Source organism: Leopardus geoffroyi, chromosome X, assembly GCF_018350155.1.
Source record: "Leopardus geoffroyi isolate Oge1 chromosome X, O.geoffroyi_Oge1_pat1.0, whole genome shotgun sequence".
Taxonomy (NCBI): Eukaryota; Metazoa; Chordata; class Mammalia; order Carnivora; family Felidae; genus Leopardus; species Leopardus geoffroyi.
In genome coordinates, this window is record NC_059343.1 from 9,816,405 (window position 1) to 9,840,182 (window position 23,778).

General features: G+C 49.8%; 2 long non-coding RNA genes across 3 annotated transcripts in view; one reads left to right on the forward strand and one right to left on the reverse strand.

Annotated features, from left to right (window-relative positions):
• LOC123594604 overlaps positions 1-23,778 on the forward strand; it is a 207,664-nt gene that overhangs the window by 28,525 nt on the left and 155,361 nt on the right. The window lies entirely within an intron of this gene.
• On the reverse strand, positions 14,469-19,493 carry LOC123594603. 2 transcript variants are annotated; one of them, XR_006710798.1, is made up of 3 exons: positions 19,226-19,493; positions 15,395-15,545; positions 14,469-14,627 (listed from the first exon to the last, which is right to left on the reverse strand). It is a non-coding gene; the product is annotated as an uncharacterized LOC123594603 (long non-coding RNA). The 2 variants fall into 2 exon arrangements; XR_006710799.1 differs by lacking the exon at positions 19,226-19,493 and adding an exon at positions 16,031-16,140.

Sequence of the window (23,778 nt, forward strand, 5' to 3'; positions counted from 1 at the left end):
TGACAGCTGAACCTTCTGTTCTAAAAGGCATTGTACACGTATTTAGCTCTATGAGGTTTACTTCCCAGCCACGCCATTAGCCAGGTCTGTGTACGGATGTAATTCACGTTCACAACTCTGCGGCCAAGAAAGGTTCGATTTTATGTGTCATCGTCACTTTCATTTGTCTCATTAGAGCCTCTAAGCTGGGAGGCTGGGTGACGAACTCGGCAAGCTGATTGCCCCCGCCCCCGTGATGGTTCCTTTCTCTGTAAGAGGAGATACGGTTTTCCTGTGCAGTAAACTCTCCAGATATGCTTATCCCCGGGTACTTTAGAAATCAGAGCTGGGGCGCATTTTTCTCTCCATAAGTCACCACCGAATGAGCCCGTGACAGAGCAGTAGCTAGAATGACTCCCAGCCAATCGTGGGATAATTCCTTTCTTCTTGAGCAGAGGCTTTCAATGCCCCGGGGCTCCCCTCCCTCTTATCAGAAGACACCATGCAGTGTGCGGTGGGTTTTAATTAACTCACTAAATGTGCTGGCCCTTTAATTCTCTGCATGATGTTGTGTGTGTTCTAGCATAAGACACACAACTCCTCCCCACGTTTCTCTCTTCAGAGAGGCGATTCTGCGCAAAGATTCCCCACAAGCATTTGTACGGTCTCTGAGTGTAGTAGGAGAAAGTTTGAAATAACCTGAAAGCCCAAGTAAAGGACATTAGCCAGATAAATTGTGGTGGAACAAACTGGGATATTAAGCATCTGTTTAACACGAGGTGTCTAAAAGTATCCGAATATTATGGAAAGTGTCCAATGGCGACAGTGAGCGTCCTTGCGTGGGATCACGTGCACTTACGCAAGAAATTCTTTAAGACACATTTCCAGGAGTAGAATTGCTCATTTCCAAAGTCTGATCAGTCTTCATTTAATATAGTGAGGCGGGGGGGCGGGGGTGGGGGGGCGCGGATCTTCAGAAAAAAAAAACCCGTACGCACTTCTGATCACACAGTGGTCATCAGTTGGATGGGACAAGACAATAATCGATTTCCAAGGGACCATTTTTAATCCATCCATCTGGGTCTAGGGACATGCTGGAATGCTGTGCTAGAAACTCCAAAACCCTGAAACACAAACACCTTTTCATGCAAAAGTATGTGTCATTTTACTGAAAAGATGTGCAGAGAAAGTGTTCATAAAAAATTATATAGGGGCGCCTGGGTGGCATCTGACTCATGGTTTCAGCTCAGGTCATGGTCTCATGGTTTATGAGTTCAAGCCTCACGTAGGGCTTTGTACTGATGGTGTGGGGCCTTCTTGGGATTCTCTCTTTCTGCCTCTCCCCTGCTCATATTCCAAATTCTCTCTCTCTCTGTCTCTCAAATAAGTAGACTTAAAAAAAAAAAGTTATGTATCTATATAAAGCATACCTTTTATGTTACTAAATCAAGGGGCGCCTGGGTGGCTCAGTTGGTTAAGTGTCCGACTTCGGCTGAGGTCATGATCTCACGGCTCGTGAGTTCGAGCCCCGCGTCGGGCTCTGTGCTGACAGCTTAGAACCTGGAGCCCGCTTCGGATTCTGTGTGTGTGTGTCTCTCTCTCTGCCCCTCCCCCATTCACTCTCTGTCTCTCTCCCTCTCTCTCAAAAATAAATAAACATTAAAAAAATTAAAAAAAAATAAACATCCTCAAAGCTTCGGTCTGTAAAGACAGTCCGATTTCGCATCTAAACGCTGTGTGTCACCAACACATTCTGGCCTCAGTTTCCTTATTTTTAAGGTGAGGGGTTGGGATCAAAGGTCCACTGAAGCTCTGACCATGTTTGCAGTTCCTCTTTCCAGCTGATCCTAACGAGTGGCACTTTGTCTCTCGTAAGAATTACATCTAGTATTATAGACTGTGTTTAGGCCTCGTAAATGCCCTGTGAGGTTTAAATAGCACCGTGTCCGTTTCACAGAGAGGAAGCTGAAGCACAGAAAGGTCAAGTAGCTTGTTTATTTCTGTGTTCCGGAGGAGACAAGTCTCAAGTTCTACCGGATTGAATATACGTATCTAAATTTGGCTTAGCTTCTTAATGCCTCATGCTTTAAGATTAACAGCTTTTTTATGTTTTTTGTTTATTTTTATTTTTTTAATCCTTTAATTTTTTAAAATGTTTATTTTTGAGAGAGAGAGACACAGAGTGTGAGAGGGGGAGGAGCAGAGAGAGAGAGAGAGGGAGACAGAGAATCTGAAGCAGGCTCAAGCCTCCAAGCTGTCAGCACAGAGCCAGACGCGAGCTCGAACTCACGAACCGCAAAATCATGAGCTGAGCCGAAGTCAGACACTTAACCCACTGAGCCCCCCAGGCGCCCCAATGTTTTTTATTTTTATGTTTTATCCTTTTTACAGGATACTAAAACAAAGGCAGAAAAGAGTTGGGAGGCAGGAAATCTCTTCAAGGTCAAATTAAGTCACTTTCTTGGGGCCCAAGCAGGGACCTGAACGGGTCCCTTTTCTTGTTAATGAAGGGTCATCACTGACGAGATGCGAAGGCCACCACCTTTCCCCGAACACCCAGCCCCCCTTCCAGACTTCCAGGCAGAGACAGCTCAGGACATTTCAGCCTTTTGTGCCAGGCAAGAGCCCAGGGATTTTCTCCAAATCTCCATTTTGGCGGATATATTTTTTTTTTTCTTTCTTATCACTCGAATGTTCCACATCTCCAAAGAACAAAGAGACAAACCACTTCACCTTTCATTTTAAGCTTTCTTTCTTGCTGATCCTGAGTGTTCTTCAGAAAGCACTTGGCTGATCACCTCTGATGCCTCAACTTTCTCCAGTTGACGAGCACCTCCTTCTAGATGATTCCTTGGGTCTTTTCATATAGGCTGTAGCGTGGGATGGTCAGCTTTACCACTTGAAGCAAGTTACTCAACCCCTCTGAGTCTCCATGTTTTCCTCTGCAAGAAGGAAATGATTGTATCTACTTTAAGGCATTTTAGGGTCAAACAAAGCAATATATGTAAAGAGCTTAGGTACGTGCCCAATCCGACCCACCCCCTATTTTTGTAGATGAAATTTTCTTGGCACGCAGCCTGCTCGTTCATTTACACACTGCCTGTGGCTGCTTTCCTGCGACAGCAGCGGAGTTGAGTGGTTGCAACAGAGACCTTACCTCCCGCAAACCTTTAAATACTCACTGTCTAGTCCTTCACAGAAAATGTTCGCTGATTGCTAGCAAAACCCTCTATAAAAATAGACCATCAGCTGTGCTAATAAGCCCCTTGCATCCATTAGTTGATTTATAGACCTTCAACAGGTATTTACTGAGCGTGTGGGTCAAGCATCCGTTAGGGACTCACGTATGAATTAAGACGCTTCAAGGATGCTCGAGGAATTTGGGAGAGACCCTGCAATTCTGTGTCGAATGTGTATCTGCGTGTACGCAGGACTCCTAGATAGTGGGGGGCTGGGGTTGAGCCAGCCATGAGAGAATCAGAAAGACAAGACGTCCTAGGCTGGGAGGCAGCAAGGGCAAAGGCCCTGGGCGGGCGGAGTGGGGGGGGCCAGGAGGAGGGCGGGAGGCCGCCCTCTGTGTTGCAGGGGAAGAGAGGAGATCTATGCTGTCTGCTGGGGTGTCACAGGGTGCGAGAAAGCAGCCCACAGGCCTCATACTGTTGCCATCTGACTTTCACACCGTGGGCAGCCAATGGAAGGATCGAAGCAGGGAAGCGAAGCGATCTGAGGATTCATAATGAAAATATAATAATACGTCTAGCGTGATCCTTTTGGAGATGTCCTCCTTCTAATGAGCTTGGGAAAGAGGCCTTGGGCTGGAGGCAGATGGGAGCCTCCACCGGACAGAGAGGACCGTGTAGCAAGGGAGGAATGAGGAGCCCTGGGTACTGTGTGCCTGTGCAGGGGCGGGGGGTGGGGGGTGGCTGGGCTGTGTGGCGGGGGGGGCAAAGTCTGAGTCCCCCCTCTGTGTTTGCTTTGCTCTGGGGCCACCACGGCCCGCCCTTTGGCCAAGATAAGAGACGAGTGGCTTGAAAAGAAGCCTCCCAGTCCCCAGCAGCTTGTTTATTTGAAATGGGAAGTTCCTTGGAATGGGGCTTGCCCGCCACCTGCGAGGTCAGTCTCCGGGTCAGACCAGGATTCCCCAGGCTCTCGTGGGCACTAGCCCCCGCGGTGTCCCTTCTGTCCCCTACCATCCCCTTCTGCGTTAGCCCTTCCGTAAGGCCGGGCAGTGTCCGCTCTTCTCGGCCCGGATCGCACGGAGCTTGGGCACCACGTTCGGTGCCCCGACTCCAGACCCCCGACCCGAATCCTGCTCTGAAGCCGGTTCTCCAACGAAGTCATGGTGGACCCATTCGGTCACTGGGAAGGGAAGCCAGTGACAGCAGAGACTTTGTGTCAAGGAAACACAGCAGTAGGCTCTTAACGGAGGAACACGTCTTTCCTCTTTAGCCAGTTGTTTTGTTGTGTGCAGGGAGCCCCGAGCCGTCCAGAGGACACCATTCCGTGGCCCCGTCCTTCCCGGGCCTCCGTGGGCCCCGGGCTCGTTCGCGCTGTTTTCTCTGGCGACGCGCCACAACCTGACAGGTCAGGGTTGCGGAAAATCAGAGAAAAGGGGAGTCCGGAGTACGCGTGTCAAACAAGCTCCTCGCCGCACCCCCGGGAAAGAATGGGCCCGTGGGCCCCGCGCGAAGAGAGGGTGCGCACACGGCACCAGGACGGGGAGGGATGCGCAAGGCCCCGGGGGTCCCTAGGGCTCCCCGAACGGTGGCGGGCGACGGGACGGACGCAAATATCAAATCTGCCCAACTGGGGGTGGGGATCAGCCAGCTGTTTCCCTGTTTGGCCTTTGCCTTTCTCAACGGGGGGCATGGCCTTCAAGGGGTGCACCGGGTCCCCTCAGTGTGCCCGGGAGGGTCCTTCCCCATTCCTTCCTGATCATTCTGTCCCCGCCCAGGGGCGAACAGGAGGATACCCTGTGACTATTTCCGGTCTCACAATGGGCATGACTGTTTTGTCGCCTGGGCCTGCACATCTGGGGGAAATGCCTGTTTTCCTTTGAATTCAATAGGCAGCTAATGACTTTCCCATTCCTCTGGGCCTCTCCGAGCTCTGATGGCATGGCCACTGGTGGCTCGTGCAAATATAAAGCAGTCGGGTACACTTCCTTCCATTGCAAAAGGAGACTTTCAGAACCCGTCGCAGATGGGTGGTCTTGTATGAAGATTTGGTTGAATGTTAAAAATAATTTAGAGATGTGTGTGTGTGTATGTAAAGAAAACTTTATTTTATTTTTAATTTTTAAAAAATGTTTACTCTTGAGACAGAGAGATAGAGACAGGGTGTGAGCAGGGAAGGGGCAGAGACAGAGAGAGGGACACAAAGAATCCGAAGCAGGCTCCAGGCTCCGAGCTGTCAGCACAGAACCCGACGCAGGCCTGGAAGTCACGGACCGTGAGATCATGACCTGAGCCGAAGTCTGACGTTTCTCGGACTGAGCCCCCCTGGGCGTCCCAAGGGAACTTTATTGACATGAAGCCATGGACGCTGGGAGTGGGTCTGCTCACCAGGAAAAAGGGTAATCTCTTCTGTCCCTTAAGTGTCACATTTAGAAAAGCCTGGGATGGCAGGAGAGATAGTTAGCTTCACCCCTCACTTCGGCCTCTTCGAGAATGTTCTCTTTTGACAACAAAAGAGTGCGCAGATCATATAGCACAGCAGGTCACAGGAGTCACCCTTGCCACGTTCTGTAGGCTGTTTCATAAAAGAGAAACAGCGATTTATTTTAAGAATAAATACAGAAAACCATTTTATCTACAAAGCAATTCCATCTGGACTGTAGCCAGCAAGGACTAGTCAGGCTCCTAGTAAGTGGTTAGTGGCACAAGCAGACTCGAATGCAAGAACTTCAATCACTTGGACGCATGTTTGATCCTCTGGAAGAAAGCTGCGGAAAATCCACGACCTGAATCTCTGAAGCCGGGTATTTCCAAGGAAACTACCCAACTTCCCAACTGTCTTAGATTTAACACAATTAACAAAATGCCTGACAGGCCCCACAGTTCTTTGTGTAATTAGATCGATACCAGTAGAAGTCATCAGCCTCTGAGATTTATATCTTTTTCCAGCCAAGACCCCTTAGGCTTAGTAACACATCCAAGTGGAAAGAAGAGGAAATCAAAACCCAGAAAACAAACAAAAACAAACCAAACTACTGATGCAATGAAGAGCCTAGGATTTTTCCCGAAGGCAAACAGGGAATTCGCACCACCAGGGAGACTGTCGGCGACCTGCCTTTACTCTGCGTGGGCACGATTCATTCTTGATGTTTGAATAAACATGGGTGGGTAGCAGTAAAGTCCTTGTGTTTTAATAAAACGCAGGTCAGTAGCATCGGCCTCATTTTACAGATAAAGAAACTGAGGTTCTGAGAGTCAACGGCACTCTTTTTTAAAATTTTTTTTTTTTCAACGTTTATTTATTTTTTGGGACAGAGAGAGACAGAGCATGAACGGGGGAGGGGCAGAGAGAGAGGGAGACACAGAACCGGAAACAGGCTCCAGGCTCTGAGCCATCAGCCCAGAGCCCGACGCGGGGCTCGAACTCACGGACCGCGAGATCGTGACCTGGCTGAAGTCGGACGCTTAACCGACTGCGCCACCCAGGCGCCCCTCAACGGCACTCTTGAAGCTGAGAAGATTGTAAGGCCAGGACCCAAAGCTAGGACCTGAGACTCTGTGTTCTCTCCTTAACTGTTGCACCTTAACGGGCCTCACCGGGGAAAGATTTCACATTATCATTTCACATAGAATTTTTATAATTTTTTTTAATGTTTATTTATTTTTGAGACAGAGAACGTGAACAGGGGAGGGGCAGAGAGAGAGGGAGACACAGAATCCGAAGCGGGCTCCGAGCTGTCAGCACAGAGCCCGACGCGGGGCTCGAACCCACGAACCGTGAGATCATGACCTGAGCCGAAGTCGGGACGCCTAACCGAGTGAGCCCCCCAGGCGCCCCTCACATATAGTTTTTAGAAAGTGGAGTTGGGGGCGGGCAATGAGACTATGACCCAAGCGTATCTAAGACAGCTCATTGGCATAGCAGGTCATGAAATGACTAGGGCATAGACGTGACCTAGTCAACTAAAATGCACATGGGACTGGCCCAGACACCATTGATGGCATCATCTGGAGAAACGTTGAAGCCTATCAAGAAACGATGCCAAGCAGAAAAGTGGTATGTCACACAGCGATCAATATCTTGTGTTCCTTCTCACATGAAGTAGTGATTCCTACGTACGACATATTCCTTTGTTTTGGCAACGATTTGTAGGTTGGAAGAAAAAAACCCTACTCCATAGATTTTAAGAGAAGCTTATGGAGAGGAGAGCGGGAGTTGGAAGGTGGATGCCTAGCAGCTTGGAAGACAGGATCAGGAAAGAGATCAGAGGAAATTGAAAAAGGATTCATAGACGGGGCACTTGGGTGGCTCAGTGGGTGAAGCGTCCGACTCTTGATCTCGGCTCAGGTCATGATCTCGTGGTTCATGGGATCCTCACATCGGGTTCTGCCCTGGCAGTGCGGAGCCTGCTTGGGATTCTCTCTCTCCCTCTCTCTCTCTGCCCCTCCACTCGCACGCTCTCTCTCAAAATAAATAAAAATAAACTTAAAAAAAAAAAAAGGATCCAAAAAAAGCATGCAACAAATACTTGTTGAGCGAGCAATCAAAATGCAAGGCAGTTCTTCTGGCAAAACGGAGGTAGAGAAGTAGGTCATAAAGCAAACGGTCCCTGGATCATAGTTCCGGTTCCTTTGCTTCTGAAACAGAAACCAAACTATTATCATAACAAGCAGAGATGTCCTCGGTAACACCAGCTCATCGAGTGGCTCTCTGGTTGATGCTGAAATTCCGATGAGGTGGAGACCAGGAAAATGAGAATCAGGATGGTCACCTGCCTGTTGGGCACTCAGAGGCTAGCTCTTGACTGGCGCGTGAAAATGTACTCCTTTCGCGTGTTTCGGCTTTATTGAGGAGTAATTGACATATAGTGAACTGCATGTATTAAAAATGTGCGATATGGTGAGTGTTGATTTACCTGCACACCTGGTAAGATAATGAACGTATCCATCATCCCTGAAAGTTTCCTCGCGCCCGACTGTAATCCCTCACCCTCTACCCTCATTGCCAGGCAACCACTGACCCGCTTTGTTCCTACTGATTGTATTTTATAGACTTCTTTTATAAAAAGGAAATCCTACAATAGACCCCCTTTTGAGTCTGGCCTCTTTCACTCAGCGTAAGTATCTCCACAGCCACCGTGTTTCACCTGTCAATATTTCCTTTCTCTGTATTCCCCGGTAGGACCCTATTCCCTATGGTTTATGTTTCGAGGCTTAGTGATTACTTCCCTGGATAGATTATTCAGCTGACACATTCTTACCGCCTTTATTCTGCGTTTTTGTTGTTTGACTCACCATAAATACCCACATCGATTTACTTCAAGATTTGCTTTTAAAGGTCTCGGGAGGATTCCATGCGAGCTTATTCATTCACTTATTTAACTATGCAGCCAAGATTGAGCCTTTACTGGTGTTAAAAGAGAAACTGAGGCACACGAAAAACGCAAGTTGATTTGAGCAAACATCGATGTGGCGGGGGGGCAGCGCCGGGCCGGCTGTGGTGCGGGGCGCGTCGCGGACGGGGGGGCTGCTCAGGGAGAGATTATATAGAGAAAAGGCAGAAGCGAAGGAAGGAAATGATTGATTGGCTATCGCTTCAAGCCTAGTTGGCTGTTGGGGACTGGTTGTTTTGGGGTTTCAGCTCGCGAACCTTGAGGCGTTTGCAGGCTTGCATTTGGGTTCGCTTACCTAGGCCTCCACAGTATTAGAGCCTCCTGGGCCTGCCGACCTCTTTATTCGATACTAAAGAAGACAGACGTGAATCCCTCACAATCCAATGGGAGGAGATAGCCAAAGAGTTGAGATGCGGAGAGGAGATGCGAGCAAAGAGTTTGTAGTACGTTAGAAGCTAAGACGTGTCATTTAGAAAGAAGGGAGCAGGGTAAAGGGCCATCAGATGCCACGCTAAGGATGCGGCTCGACTCGGACCACCTCCCACGAATCCAACCAGACGTGGTCTCTGGTGTGCTTTTTCACGGTGTCCGCGCCACGAGACTGCACGGAAATCAGCCCCCAGGGGGGACTGCAAGCCAGGCTGCCGCGACGATGGCAGGAGTCAGCGAGGCGATCGTCCCATGGGGGGCTTCTGGGACCCCCCCCGGAGGAGAAAAGCCGGGGAGTGGGAAATGAGGAGGGGGTGGGGGGGAGAGCATCATCCAGAAAGTCAAAGCTTGTCCCGTGATGGTGGCCCGTGTCTCCTTTCGGTTCCAGAGAGAACCCTGGACCCAGGAACGTGTGTGCGTGGCCGATTCCAAGCCCTCAGCTGTTTGGCGTGGGGCGGGGAGGGAACGAGGCAGAGCCGACTGCCAGTTGAGCCCAGCCGAGATGTCTTGCTCAAACGCTGAGGAAGCAGGGCCCCCAAGTCCGTAACCGAAGAATGTTGGAAACTTCCCCAGCCGCACAAATGGTTTTGCATTTAAGCTTAGGTAGGTTTGAGGGAGGAGCGTGAGAGGGTTTCTGTGTAGCCGGAGGAAGAGAACCCTCTGGGCCTGGCTTCGGCGCTTTCACGCCGGTGACACCTGGCGCCCGGCCAAGGCAGCCTGAACTTTCTGAGAAACTTCATTTCCTGTTCCCACTGCCTGTGCTGCCTGGAGGGTTGGGGTGACCGAGGCAGGGGAGTGGGCTGCGGGTTAGATGAAAAGCGGGGGGTTGGGACCTGTCTGCTCTGACATGGCTTGGCAATTCTCGCCGGGGCAACTGTAAAAATAAAACTTTGTGCTGCAGAAACTTGGTCCTTTCGGCGGCGAACTTCACTCGTCAGGGTCTTAAGAGGCTTTGGGGAAGACGAAGTTTCGGGTTTTGTTTTGCTTTAGAGCCATTTAGAACAAAACTACTGACTCAAAGCTCAGCGCGGGCCTTACCGCCAAGCTAGTTCGAGCCTTGCGTTCAGAGCCACTGGGTGACAGTGGTGGTTGGGGGCGCTGGGGGGATGCAAACAGGATCCACGCACATCTCCTGACCCCGAACAGGGTGCGGTTTCCCCCACGGATGGTAGGAAAGTGCAATTCCAAATACCAGGCCTTGGCGAGTTTTGCAGGACGTTAAGTTGTATCTCACAAGCAGACTTAAAAAAAAAAAAAAAAAGGTGCACCGACCCGTCCAGAGCTTCTAATAGGGCCGTGCAAATTTCACTTCCCGGTGAAATTAATCACTCTTGGTGTAGAGGGGCCTTTAGAACTGCGCCAGTTCCTGCTTGAGGTTCGGGCCGGAAAAACAAAACAGGGCCGCGCGGTGATGGGAAAGGGACTGTTGGTATGCTCTTCGGCTTCCTGGCTAATTACGAGGCCTTCATGACATTCAAAGGAAACTTGCCTCCCTCGGTGATCTGCAGAGAAGGAAGGGCGGCAGTAGGTGAGCCAAAGAAAAGACAGGGCCCTCCAGTGAAATGCAGAGCAAGACCAATCGGGCCCAACAAATTGAACCTGCAGCGGGGCGGCGGGGGAAGCATCTTAATTTATAAAGGCAATAGATACCCCCGTAATTTGGAAAACCAGCACAGGCAGAAATCAGGTGGGACCAAGAGGTCTGAAACCAATCATAGCTGGTTTTCTCATCTCAAGGACGTGTTACTGCAAACCATTTCGCAAACAGGCCAATAGAAGGAATCGTGGTCTCTTCCTCAAGGTCCGTAGCAGACACATACACAGGACATACAAACCATGCGTGTGCGAGGAATTAGGAAACAAGACAAGAACAGATAGAGACGATAAAGCTTTTTAACACTGAACGGCAACTGAAAATGTTCTCTGATAATATTCCTTAAGAAAAAGGTCAACATGGTATTTTGTTTTGCCCATTAGGACTATGCTTGATGAATTTTGCTCCTGTGGTTAAAATGATATTAATTCAAGATTTCCGACGTCTCCTTGGAGAGCATCTGGTTGCTGGTCAGGACCAATTAGGCTTGATCCTTTCTACAGTTTGGTTTATATCAAATATCAGTCTTGGCATTCTACGGGCTGAATCTTTTTACTCCCCAGTGCTTTGAACTGTGTTCCACTCTCAGCCTGCCCTGACATTGCTGAATGAATGACTTCGGCAGCTTCCGATCTTCTCTTCCTGAAATTTCCCGAGTGTTTCATTATGGCCATTCAATAGCTATCCAGTCCCTTCCGAGCGCTGTTCATTAGACTCCTCCCATTTCTGCCTCTTCCCCCTTTCTCACCTCCAGTTTTCTCTGTAGCTTTCTCACCTCCAGTTTTCTCTGTAGGGTGCTGTGGCACGCTAGATGGCTTTCTTTACGCAGGATTAAGATGGGTTCCAGGAATGTCCTAGGCAACAATTTCTGGATGTTCAAGTCCATTAAAATAGGGGTCAAGGTGTTATGAAGGCAAAGAAGGTTCACCATGATGATAGGTTGAGTGAAAAGAACACCCGGTTTGGGGACCAGTTGCTTTCAGATGTCTTTAAAGATATCTTAATTTCTCTTTTAGAAATTCTTTACTTTTAGAAATGATTCACCTGGGTGGCTCAGGTGGTTAAGCATCTGGCTCTTGATTTCAGCTCAGGTCATAATCTCGGCTCAGGGCCTGATCTCGCAGTTCATGGGTTCGAGCCCTGCCTCAGGCTCTGTGCTGTGGCTCCTGCTTGGGATTCCCTCTCTCTCCCTCTCTCGCCCTCTCTCTCTGCCCCTCCCCCACTTGTGGGGGCATGTGTGCACTCTCTCTCTCAAAATAAATAAACATAAAAAAAAAAAAGAAATGCTTCACAAGCCTTCGTTGGGCTTGAGGACCAGGGAGGAGGGCCTGCCACAGGCTCGGGGCATTTAATTGGGTCCTGTCCTGCTTCATTCAGTCCCACAGAGCATTACACGATGCTCTAGTGAACCTACCAAGTTGAAGGCTTGCTCGGCAAATGGCTTGCAGGGGATTGGAGCAGGGCCGAATGTTCTGGGAGACGTGCTCTGTGTCTTTCGGCGACTCAGGCTTGCTTCCCCCTGACACTGAGTTCACCCTCGTGTGACCTGCATGACGTCAGGAAGGAACAAAGATCAGGCAGCCACAATCAAGGCCATCCAGAGCGCACTCTGTTATTACCGGCCTCCTTCATACCTGGTTGTCACCTGCTCTTTGACTGCAGGAGCCCCCCACAGGTGCTGACCCCTTGCCCATGCCTTTCCTCTCCTGCTTTCCAGATGGACCCCAGGGCCACAAGCCTCTGACCGCCAGTGGTACCCCGTGTCTTCAGTCGGGCAGAAAGGAACAACCCACACGCGGCCCCTTCGCTACAGACTTAGGCCTGTCTCCTCTGCTAGAAAATTCCCGCAAAGCTTCTTCCCCTCTTTAGACGAGAAATGCTGACGATGGATTTGACTCTATCCGGGACTTTCCTACTCCACTGGGCCCAGTGTCTGCCTAAAATGGTGGGCTGGGAAATGTGAGGGTCCCCGGCCTCAGAGATCAGGGACGATGGTGTCTCTGGCTCTTTCTCCACCTCTGTGTGGTGCACCTGGGCCTGCTTCCTCATTGTCCGCTCTGGGTCCCTACCCCTCTGACCGCCCTACTGGCTCGTCCCAGACAACTCTCGCCGGCCCAACATGGGCTCCTGCCTTAGGCACAGCGGCGGCTCCACCCACAGGGCACGGCTGGCTTGGCAGCCATCTTTGCCCTTGAAGTCAGCACGCCTTCGTACCCAAGAGGCCTCAGTAGCCCGCGGGGAATCCCCGAGTCCTGACACTAAACACCACCAGCTATCCTCATTTCCCCACCGCCCACTGGGCACCCTAATTAGCCAATGAGACATCTTGGGTAACTTTGAACCAGAGTTGCCTCAGGGTTCCCTCTATTTCAAACTCTGGATCCATACAACTTGCAAACCCCGTAATCAGACACGCACGCGCGCGCACACACACACACACACACACACACACACACACATCAGCTAGTGATCTTTGGCTAAGAATTCAACGCTATCTCGATTTTCTTTAAAAGAATGCCAAATCAAGGAAACGTTCTCCCTCACAAAGCAGGATGAGATGGCAGGTGTGTACAAATGAGGGTCCCAGAACTACTCCTTGTCAGGCACGACCATCTGGAAGTGAACCCAAAAGGATTCTACGGTGTTCCACAGGCTCCAAGCGTTCTTTTAAGAACACCAAGCGTTCAAGTCACAAAACCCTGAAGAAATTCTTGTACGCTCTCAGACGGGGCGGTTTGCCCCTTTTCCCAGCTGCGGTGTTTGTGAGATGTCTCTCAAAAAGAAACAACTCAGTACGCAAATCTCTGGGCCTCGGTGAAGTGAGGAAGTCTATTTGAGACGCCTCTGGGCTGAGGAAGCCCCAAGACATTTTTCACATGGGTTTTGTTAACTAACCAAAGCGTTGAGGGCCAATATGGACACTTCAGTTTTTTTTTTTTTCCCCACTAGAGGTTATCTGCAAAGACCACAGGAAATGTTTAAGCAAATTCAAAGGCTATTTCTCAAGAGTTATTAGGATAAGTATAGTAATTTAGAGACTCGGTTTCTAACAACTGGAGGCCTGACTCCAACCACCCCCAACCTGCGCTCCACTCAGTTATGTGACCTGACTAACAAATAATCAAAATGCTTGTCAACAGATGTCGGACTGATTTTTTTTTTAACGTCTTTTATTTTATTTTTTGAGAGAGACAGAGCACGAGGAGGGGAGGGGCAGAGAGAGAGAGAGAGGGGGGGGGGAGACAGAATCCAAAGCAGGCTCCAATCTGTCAGCACAGAGCCCGATGAAGGGCCCGAACCCACAACCGTGAGATCTCCACCTGAGCCCAAGTCGGACGCTTAACTGACTGAGCCACCCTATATTTGCCCCTATATTTGCAATTTGTCATAAAATGTCAGAAAAACAAACCTAGCACTCAGTGTGAAAGCGTCTAGAAGTCTAAGATGTCGCTTTTGGTCTAAAGACTTGGGAGCATCCCCACCCTGTAGCCTGAAGGAGCCATTTCGGCTCCGCCGGCCCAGCGGACGTTGCTGACTGAGCTGACCGGGCTGGTGGCACCGGGATGGGGGTTTCCGCTACCCAATATCCTCTAGCTGTTTCGCTGTTTTGTGTTCCCTTACGTGTCAGCCTTTTCTCCAATTTTTAGACTCTTGGCCACCCTTTTTTTTTTTTTTTTAATTTTTTTTTTCAACGTTTATTTATTTTTGGGACAGAGAGAGACAGAGCATGAACGGGGGAGGGGCAGAGAGAGAGGGAGACACAGAATCGGAAACAGGCTCCAGGCTCTGAGCCATCAGCCCAGAGCCTGACACGGGGCTCGAACTCACGGACCGCGAGATCGTGACCTGGCTGAAGTCGGACGCTTAACCGACTGCGCCACCCAGGCGCCCCTCTTGGCCACCCTTTTTGCCCGAACTCGGGTTCTGGCATCATCAGGCTCCACGAAAGCGTTTATCTGCTTCGAAAGTGTCCCCCCTTCCTCTCCTCTGGGCAAACTCGAGGAGGGCTCTTCTCAGTGGCCTGTCCTGGAGTCTTTCCAACTAGATCGGAAGTCCCTGGAGGGCAAGAACAGGATCTTGGCGGGTCCCCCCCCCCCCCCCAGCACGGACCACCATAGCCGGCCCTCGGTGGCCGTGTGCAAATGCTGCCTTTGTCCGCACGTGAGTCAATGCCACATCTGCTCAGAGCGGAGTTCCCCACGCTGCTGTGGCCCAGAACCCCTCGGGGAGCCCTACAGCACACGGCTGCCTGCGTCCTCACCCGCCAGGTTCCTGGGGGGGCTGCAGCAGGAGGCGGCCTGGGCCTCAGGATGTGGGCCTCTCCCCAGGGATGGGCCCGTGCAGGCGGCACCCGGAGCCCCTGGGGCTGCAGGCTCTACCGGGTGGTTTCACTTTCCCGTACTCTCTTTCATTTGGTTCTCAGGACGATCTGGCAGGTCTCGGGGGCAGACGCCGATCATCTAAGTCACCGGTTCCCGACTGGGGCCCGTCTCGGCCTCCAGGGGACATCTGGCAGGGTCTGGAGGCTGCTTCAGTTGTCACACTTGGGGGTGGGGGCCTCCAGTGGGTAGCGGTCAGGGAGACCGCTAAACACGCCATAGTGCACAGGTCAGCCCCCCCCCCCCCCCACAGAATTATCTGTCCCTAAATGTCAACAGAGCTGAGACTGAGGCCCCCTCCCCCTCCCCACCGTCTGTGGCAACCGTCTGCTTTGCTCGGGCTTCTTAGTCAAAGTAATTTCTTTGTAGCCACCTCCCACCCCCCCACCCCCCGCCCCCGCCACAGGCTGTGCCCCCGCCCCCCGCCCCCGGTGAATCAGACACCTGCATGGCAGTTGATTCCAAAGTGCATCAGAGACAACTGTTGATGATGCGGGTGGGGTTGTCTGCAATGAGTGAGGAGGCGGACGTCTGATGAGTGTCCCCTCTGGCCCCGGGCCCTTGACACGCGGGCCGTCTGCTTCCGGCGACAATCCTGAGATTCTAAATCAGAAACTAAGCTCCTCACAGAAGGTCGTGCATCCAATAAAGGGCTCGAGCTCCTAGTCTCATGTTAAAGACAGCAGGCTGCCTCAGATCCTGAATGGACCCGTGTTGTTTTTATATACACTGAATAATCTCCTGTGTTTCACAAAACCCCTTGGAGGCACCTGGGCCTAAAACATGTGTTCCCTTCCTCGCTCTTGAGAGAAGCTGAGGTGTCATCCAAACGTAATCATTACTTAGCAAGGCACACGGATGAACTTGCCTCGAAATCCCACCCTCCTCCACCCCACCAGGAAGCGTAGAATGCCTTGTAAGGCAAAGTAGCCATCACTTTTGCCTTGTCAGAGCCACGGTTTAACCGTGTTGTCCCGCATAATTGCAGTGACTGTGCGGACAGCAGCTCCTGAATAATCTATGATAGGTCAATTTCCACAGTGTCGGACGTCACCATTAAAATAGAAGCTACGTACTTACCGTGGTACAGCCAGACCTAGCACAGTTCCTGGCCTAAGGTTTATGCCCACACATGTCGGCTGGGCGAACCACAAGGCTCGTCCAAATAAATCAGGATACGAAGCAACACGTTCAATTGATTTGCAGAACGGAAACTCTAGAGAGTTTTTGCTCGAGATTGCTGCCTTCTCTAGTAGCAGCCAAAGAGGCGATAGCTGGCTTTCGTTTCATTGTCAGGGCACAGATAGACATTTCACTATTTCTTTTCTTTTCCTTTTTAATTTTTTTTTTTTTTTTTAGTGTTTAGTTATTTTTGAGAGAGAGAGAGAGAGAGAGAGAGAGAGCGAGCGCGTGAGAGCATGAGCAGGAGAGGGGCAGAGAGAGAGGGAGACACAGAATCCGAAGCAGGCTCCAGGCCCTGAGCTGTCAGCACAGAGCCGGATGCCGGGCTCCAACTCAGGAACCGTTGAGATCACGACCTGAGCCAAAGTCGGATGTTTAACTGACTGAGCCACCCAGGCGCCCTCCCCCTCCCCCCCCCCCCCCCCGTTTATTTTCTCAGGGACCCTTGTGCACTATTGGTGGGAATGTAGATTGGTACAGCCATCATGGATGACTCTATGGGGATTGCTCAAAAAATTAAAAAATAGAGCTACCGTAGGATCCAGCGATCCCACTTGGGGGATCTGTGTCCAAAGGAAATGAAATCAGGATCTCAAAGACTTATGTGTACCCCCACGTTCGTTGTACCACTAACACACACACACACACACACACACACACACAGGGATGTGATTCAGTCTTAAAAAAAAAAAAAGAGCAAACCCTGCTCCATTTGGGACAACATGGATGAGCCTGGAAGACATTATGCTACATGAGATAAACCCGACACAGACAAATGCTACATGAAATCACTTCTGTGTGGAATCTGCAGGCGTGGCACTCATTGAAGCAGAAAACAGAGTGGCTGCCTGGGGCTGTGGGGGGAAATGGGGAGACGGTGAGCAACACGTACAAGGTTTCAGGTCTGTAGGATGAGTACGTTCTGGGGATGTAATGTATGGCGTGCCGTGTGGACCCTAAGTGTCCTCAGTAGGAAACAGAACAAGAACAACGGTCATCAGGCGAGGTGATGGGCGTGTTAATTAGCTTGACCGTAGCAATCATTTACCGATGTCAATAGACCCCGAAACCAAGATATGGCGTACCTTAAATACATATAATTTTTGTCAATTATAAAGCTAGAAAAACAAAAAGAACAGCCAAATCAGAAGGCTGATTTCCCCCTAAGATTAATCACGCATCTTGAAATATTACAAGGTTATTTTTCATCCTTGTATCGGAATCTAGGAACGCCACCAAATATTATATTTTATGGATGAATATAATTCCAATACATCCGCATTTCTTGTGGGCAGACATTAGTTACGTCTTTCTTTAAAAAGAGGGATAAACAGTTTAAGACAGGAAATGTTTTCCACGATGAGGTTTTTTTTAAAAGAACTTCTTGTGCTTTTAGTAACATCTGATAACAAATATGCCCAGCAGTGACTTCTCCATTAGGTACAGAACTGAGGACCCATGAAATGATTTCGATTTCTTCGAAAAATCGGAAGGGAAAAAACTAATATGATCCAGCCCGGACCGTACTCCCCATCAAAGCAACATAGTCCTAAAATCTAACTTTGAATATATACATATATATTTTGGTAGAGGAAGGGCTCTTTGTTGTTTTTTTTTTTTTTTAATTTTTTTTTTTAACGTTTATTTATTTATTTTGGGACAGAGAGAGACAGAGCATGAACGGGGGAAGGGCAGAGAGAGAGGGAGACACAGAATCGGAAACAGGCTCCAGGCTCTGAGCCATCAGCCCAGAGCCTGATGCGGGGCTCGAACTCACGGGCCGCGAGATCGTGACCTGGCTGAAGTCGGACGCTGAACCGACTGCGCCACCCAGGCGCCCCGAGGAAGGGCTCTTTGAAGGGAGAAGCACCTACAGCCCATGAAAGTTCTGTCTGGTGGTCCTGTCACCTGTCTCCATTCCACTAGTCAACTCTTCTCAAAGAAGTGGTTTTTCTCCTTAGCTTCTGATTTCCATTTTTCAGAGAACTTCATTCAGTCATCTAAATGACTTTCTGGGTCCTTCAACGGAAAGACGCTTTTTACATCCAGGGGATGACAAGGGACCGATTCAGGGAGCCGGGGAAGGGGCAGGCCCTGTGTGAAGCGACCGGCTTGCAGGTCAAAGGTGAGGGGTCATAGATGACTCCAGGATTGTCAGCTTTGGGATTGGGGCAGATGAAGTTACAGTCATCCAAGTTATCTCAGGGAAAGAATCAGGAGAGAGGGGATGCCTGACAGGTCTCGTGGAGAACGACACTGGCGGGGGCTCGGGCTGACCGTGGCAGTGGTACAGACCTTGATGCGGCAGGCAGAGGCAAGGGGATAGGCTGGAGGATTGGGTCCAGGATTTTAAGAGTTATGGAGAGGTCGGTAAATTCAAAGACCTCATGGGAGTCCAGAATGTCGAGGCTCGGATGGCCACCCCCAGCCTTGACCCCGTGAAGGGCACCTTGGTAGTTTGTGAAGCCCTGTGTGGGGAAGTCAGAATGCAGTGGATAGAGATCGAGAGGCAGAGAGGGAAAGAGAGAGCTCCTCCCTTGAGGGCCGCCACGTTTTAGAATGCGAGTTGACGTGAAGAAGTCAGTGCGAGGGAGAAAGACAGCATGCTGGTATTTTCGCTGCTCTTGTGTCGCTCAGAAAGATGCCTCACTGGTCAGAGAGAATGAAGGATAATCGTCTAGATCAGGGGTCACCAAACTGTGGCTCACAGGCTAAATGCAGCCCGCTGCCACCTGTTTGTAAATAAAGTTTTATTGGCACCCAGCGATGCCCGTTCATTTTCGTATTGTCTAGACTGGAGTCGTTGCGACAGAGGCTGGCCAGAAAAAAGGACCCTTTCATTTACTATCAGGCCCTTTACAGAAAGTTTTTCGACCCCTGTTCTAGGTCAACTTCCTCGATGCAAAGATGAAGAAACAGATACTCCGTTATATTTCTATAAGCATTTGCTGTCGTGTTCTGACAAATCAGTCATCGCCTCCTGGGATGGCTAATTTTCTAGTACGTCCCTGCTCACGGACCAAATTTCTCCTCTCATCAAGGCGGATTCTCCTCCCCGTTCTAGCTACAAACCCAAACTAAAGCTAGACGCACCTCCATCTCGTTTCAGGAATGTCTGTTGGGCACCTTACGGCTCAGCCTCCTCGCTGCTTCTGAAAACATGGGCATTTAGGTGAAAAGGAAACACTTTTGTTTCTGCCTCCAGCCTTTACTGTGAATCAAAGCGCATGGTCCGGTTTGCAGTTCACAAGAAAGGGCGAGGTCGCCAGAAAATCAAAAATCACACAGCTTCCTGGTTTTGAAGATGTATTTCAACAATGTCACTGAGGGCTTCAAAGACAAAAAGGGCTGTTTGCCAGAGCCGGACGAGCTCCCAGTGTCTGCGTGTGCCGTGTTGTTTATGCTCAGGGGTCAGAGCACCGCCCCCATTGTGGTCTCTCTGCTTCCCACCCCTGCGAGTTTTTTGTTATGCCAGTAAGGTTCTTGCTGACACTTAAATGAAACTTCCCTGATTCCTCTTTGTTGATCCAAGCAACTCATGACAGGTAAATTCGAAACGACGTGCAACACTAGGGTAGGTTTTGAGGTTGCAATTAGCCACAAAGATGGTGGAACGATAGTTTGGAACATGAAGAGAGTGCTGATTTTTGCCATTAATATTTATATATCTTGGCATCAAAATTCCTCGCGTTCCCTCCATTTGAATCTGGAAAGGTGCCTCTTAGCAGCGCGTTAATTTGCTCCCTGCACCCTCTTCCTCCCTGCTCATTCTCACATGTCCCCCACACCAATTTTCTTTTTAAGTGTATTTATTCATTTTAGCGAGAGAAAGAGGAGAAGTAGAGGGAGAGAGGGAGGGGGAGAGGGAGAGAAAGAGAGAGAGAGAGAGAGAGAGAGAGAGAGAATCCCAAGCAGGCTCTGCACCGTCAGTGTGGAGCCGGATGCGGGCCTGGAACTCACGAACCCTGAGATCATGACCTGAACTGAAATCAAGAGTGGGAGGCTTAATCGACTGAGCCACCTAGGCGCCCCTCCCCCACACCAGTTTTAAATTATGGCCCTGGGCCTGCATAGCCTCTGTCATCCAGCTCCAAGGCCAAAGCTACACTCCCAGACTACCCAGCATGTTGTTGTCATGCAGCTTCAGCTCTGGACTGGTTGAAAAGTCTTCCGAGGAAAGTTGACTTTGATTATATCTTCTCGTATAGAATTATATACAGGGCAGCCATGGAAGAATCAGAAGATCTGCTGACTCAAGGGCTCCAGAGAGTCCTGTCCTTTGTGTGAATTCAAACTGCTAAAGCAGCTACTACATTGACCGACTGTCCTGAGCTTTGGGTCCAGATTCTCGTGGCTACCGTAGACTCGAATGGTTTGACCTCTGGCCACCACAGTTCAAGAATAGACTCCTGGAGAAATTAAGAGTTTCTGGGGTGGGGACTCAGGACGTGGGGACTGTAGGCCTGGAGTGCCTTAAAAGTTTCCCATAGGAGCCGTTTTGGATATGACAACCATGTTGTCTGAATTTAAATTTGAAAGGCACAAACATGTATCCATAGACACGGACGAACATCCGTAGAGTAAAGTGCTACTGTCTCTGAGCCTAGTTGGCTTTTTAGGCTACGTGGCATTTCTGTAATTTGTCACTGTCGAGTCTCCTACGCGAGAAGCGTTTTCTCGGGCCTGGTCATCCCTGTCTCAGCTGACTATCAAGGTCTGTCCACCTCAGAAATGAGACGCTGGGGCCTAACTTACTCTGCAGCCTGGTGACATATCTGAAAGTCCTTGAATCGAAATGGCCCGGCTGCCATAGTTCTGGCGATCACGCCCCTCGTACCTTGCTAAATGTCCACCAGCCAGAATACGGATAATCAGATATGGGCCCCTGATGACATTTTGGCTGAGAAGACTTTTCTGCATTTACCTACGGCCGTCCCCAAGATGGTTTTTCAAAAGGTACCTTATTTGGAGAGCTTTGCCGCCTTCTTTTTGACGTAAAATAATTGAGGACTCGTCATCAGACATCATCGGTGTTTAGTATCGAGCCGCCTCCGAATCACCAGTTTATTCTGTTCAGATTTCAGGTGGGTCAGGATTCACGAACCCGGACGAGTTAATCAACACAGAAGGAACAGAGACACAGAGGTCATCTTTGGCCGTTAGCGTTCACCATGTCAATTACTGAGATGATCTTAAAACACCATAAAAACCCAGAGGTGATAGCTTAGTCCCATAACATCAGAATTACGAAGCACTTCAAGTCAGTGTTGCTCTAACTCAGCGCAGTCCGTTCATCACGCTAATTACAAGTAACACTAATTTGGACGAGTTTCCTGAATAGTCCACAGATTTAAATCAGTGTTTTCTTTCTAGTACAATCCGAGCATTTTTTGACCTTTTGAAAAACAGTTCTAAAAATAACATGGACCCGGGATGGGTAAGCCAGCCACAGTTTACCTTTTCTCGGTCGCTATTCCTCGCAGGGATAACGCTACCTTATACGAGCTTCCAGAAGAGTTTTTACGCCACTTATAAATAGGCCCATTAACTCCTCAGCAACCTTGTGAGCGGAAACATACCAACTGATAAAATAGGCTGGCGCTGCACATCTGCCCCAGACAACCCCGGATACCTCGGGCATCCTTGTGTATTATTACGTGTACGTTTGCCTTATTCCATGGTTGCGTGGTAGCCCATCATATGGCGATAGCCTATTTTAACCAGTTCCCTTCTGGTGGCTGTTTATGTTGATTCTGGCTTTTTTTCCTTGGCTGGTATAAACGTGGGATTTTTACGTCATCGTTCGGCTGTGCAAATTCGTAGCCAACAATAAACGCCTGGATCAACTAGCGCGTACCTTAAAACCTTGTGGTCTGTTTGCACGTTTCGTCGCTGGCATAAAAGCCCGTGCTGGTGTTTAGGAAGGTAAGGCACGTGTGTTAGCAGAGGCATCGTGGGGATGGTTTAGAACAGAGCCTTTGCTCACTGTCTCTGCGACAGGCCGTGAGCTGACTAGTAGACGTTTTGTATTTCTAGCCCTCCGTGCAAACTGCATGCTGGTTACACCGCGTGTTATGCCCAGCCTTGATCATGGGGGGGCTCTTCACATACACACTGAACTTCGAGGGTGAGGATGGAACACGGAGAAGACAAGATAAATGCTTAAGATTGCGATTTAGAAAACTGTGAATTTGCCTGGGGACTAATAAGCCTTGTTACTAGTACTACAAATACGCATGCAAGTCTTTGCCCTAAATTATTTATTATTCCTCAGAACTCAAGCTATTCTAAGTATCCCTCAGATGGTCGCTCTACAGTGACACAGGCCGTCAAGATTGTTGTTTATAAAATATAGAATCCAGGGGCACCCAGGTGGCTCAGTCGGTTGAGCGTCCGACTTCGGCTCAGGTCCTGATCTCGCGGTTCGTGGGTTCAAGCCCTGCGTCGGGCTCTGTGCTGACAGCTCAGAGCCTGGAGCCTGCTTCGGATTCTGTCTGTCTGTCTGTCTCTCTCTCTCTCTCTCTCTCTGCCCCTCCTCCACTCACGCTCCGTCTCTCTCTCCTTTGGAAAGAAACACTTAAAAAAATAAACTAAAAATAAAATAAAATATAGAATCCAGCTCTGCATAACGCAAGCCAAAAGGAATTGAGGAGGACCTGGCTGCTTCATATAATCACCAGAAAAAGGAGAGATCGGACGCAGAGAAAAAGGAAGAACTGACAGTGGGCCTCATGACCAAGCACAAGGCCAAAATCACACTCTGCTTTGGTCAGGGCCTCACCTCCAGCACCGCTACTCCTGGCCTCCCCCCTCCCTCCAACCTTTAAGGGCCCAACTCCACCACCGGGAATAATCTCGTGCCAGCCTCCGTCATGATGCCCAGTCACTACTGGGGCTTTCTGATTGGCTGAGTGTAGGTCATGCGTTCAAGTCCCGGTCTCGGTGTGACAGCCTTAGGCTTTCCCCTTGGGAGATCTCCCACCGAGAGCCACACACGGGGCAACTGGTCCTAACTAAGAAGCCCAATGCTCCACAGCCCAAACAATGAGAAATGAGAGCTGATCGCCGCCGTGAGGTCTTGACTCGAGGAATGACAGAATTTGTTCATGATTCTCCATCGGCCCCTCGTCACCTCATCTCACCTCCATCCCTTGGTATGTGTTGTAATTGGTTTTGAATGATTCTCAGCAGTAACAACAATAATGACCCTTCACAGTCAACCTAGCGCTTGTGGTTTTCTGAATGCTTTTCCGTGTAGGATGGCATTTAATTAATTACCTTCATGTGGTAGGGATAACTCCCCCCACCCCCCAGCCCCGTCATGTTTACTTCTTTTGACATACCTTGTTTTTCAAACCTTCTCCCTACCCAAACACCGAGCGCGCCGTTCCTGCCTGCTTTCTCGGCAACGTTCAAAGCTCCACATCAGTCACTGGACTGAAGACTTTGCTTTTGTCCCCTGCCTGTCCCTTTGCTGCTTGCCACCACACGTCACCCAGCCAGCCGGCGGCAACCCCCCCCCCGGGTCAATCCCAAGTGTTTATGCATACGTTACCCATTGCCCTCCGTGGAAATGAGGTCCCAGGCTTTGAGTGAGACGGCAACGGCCACGCCCCGCCCCGCCCATATTGGCATGATTTGTATTA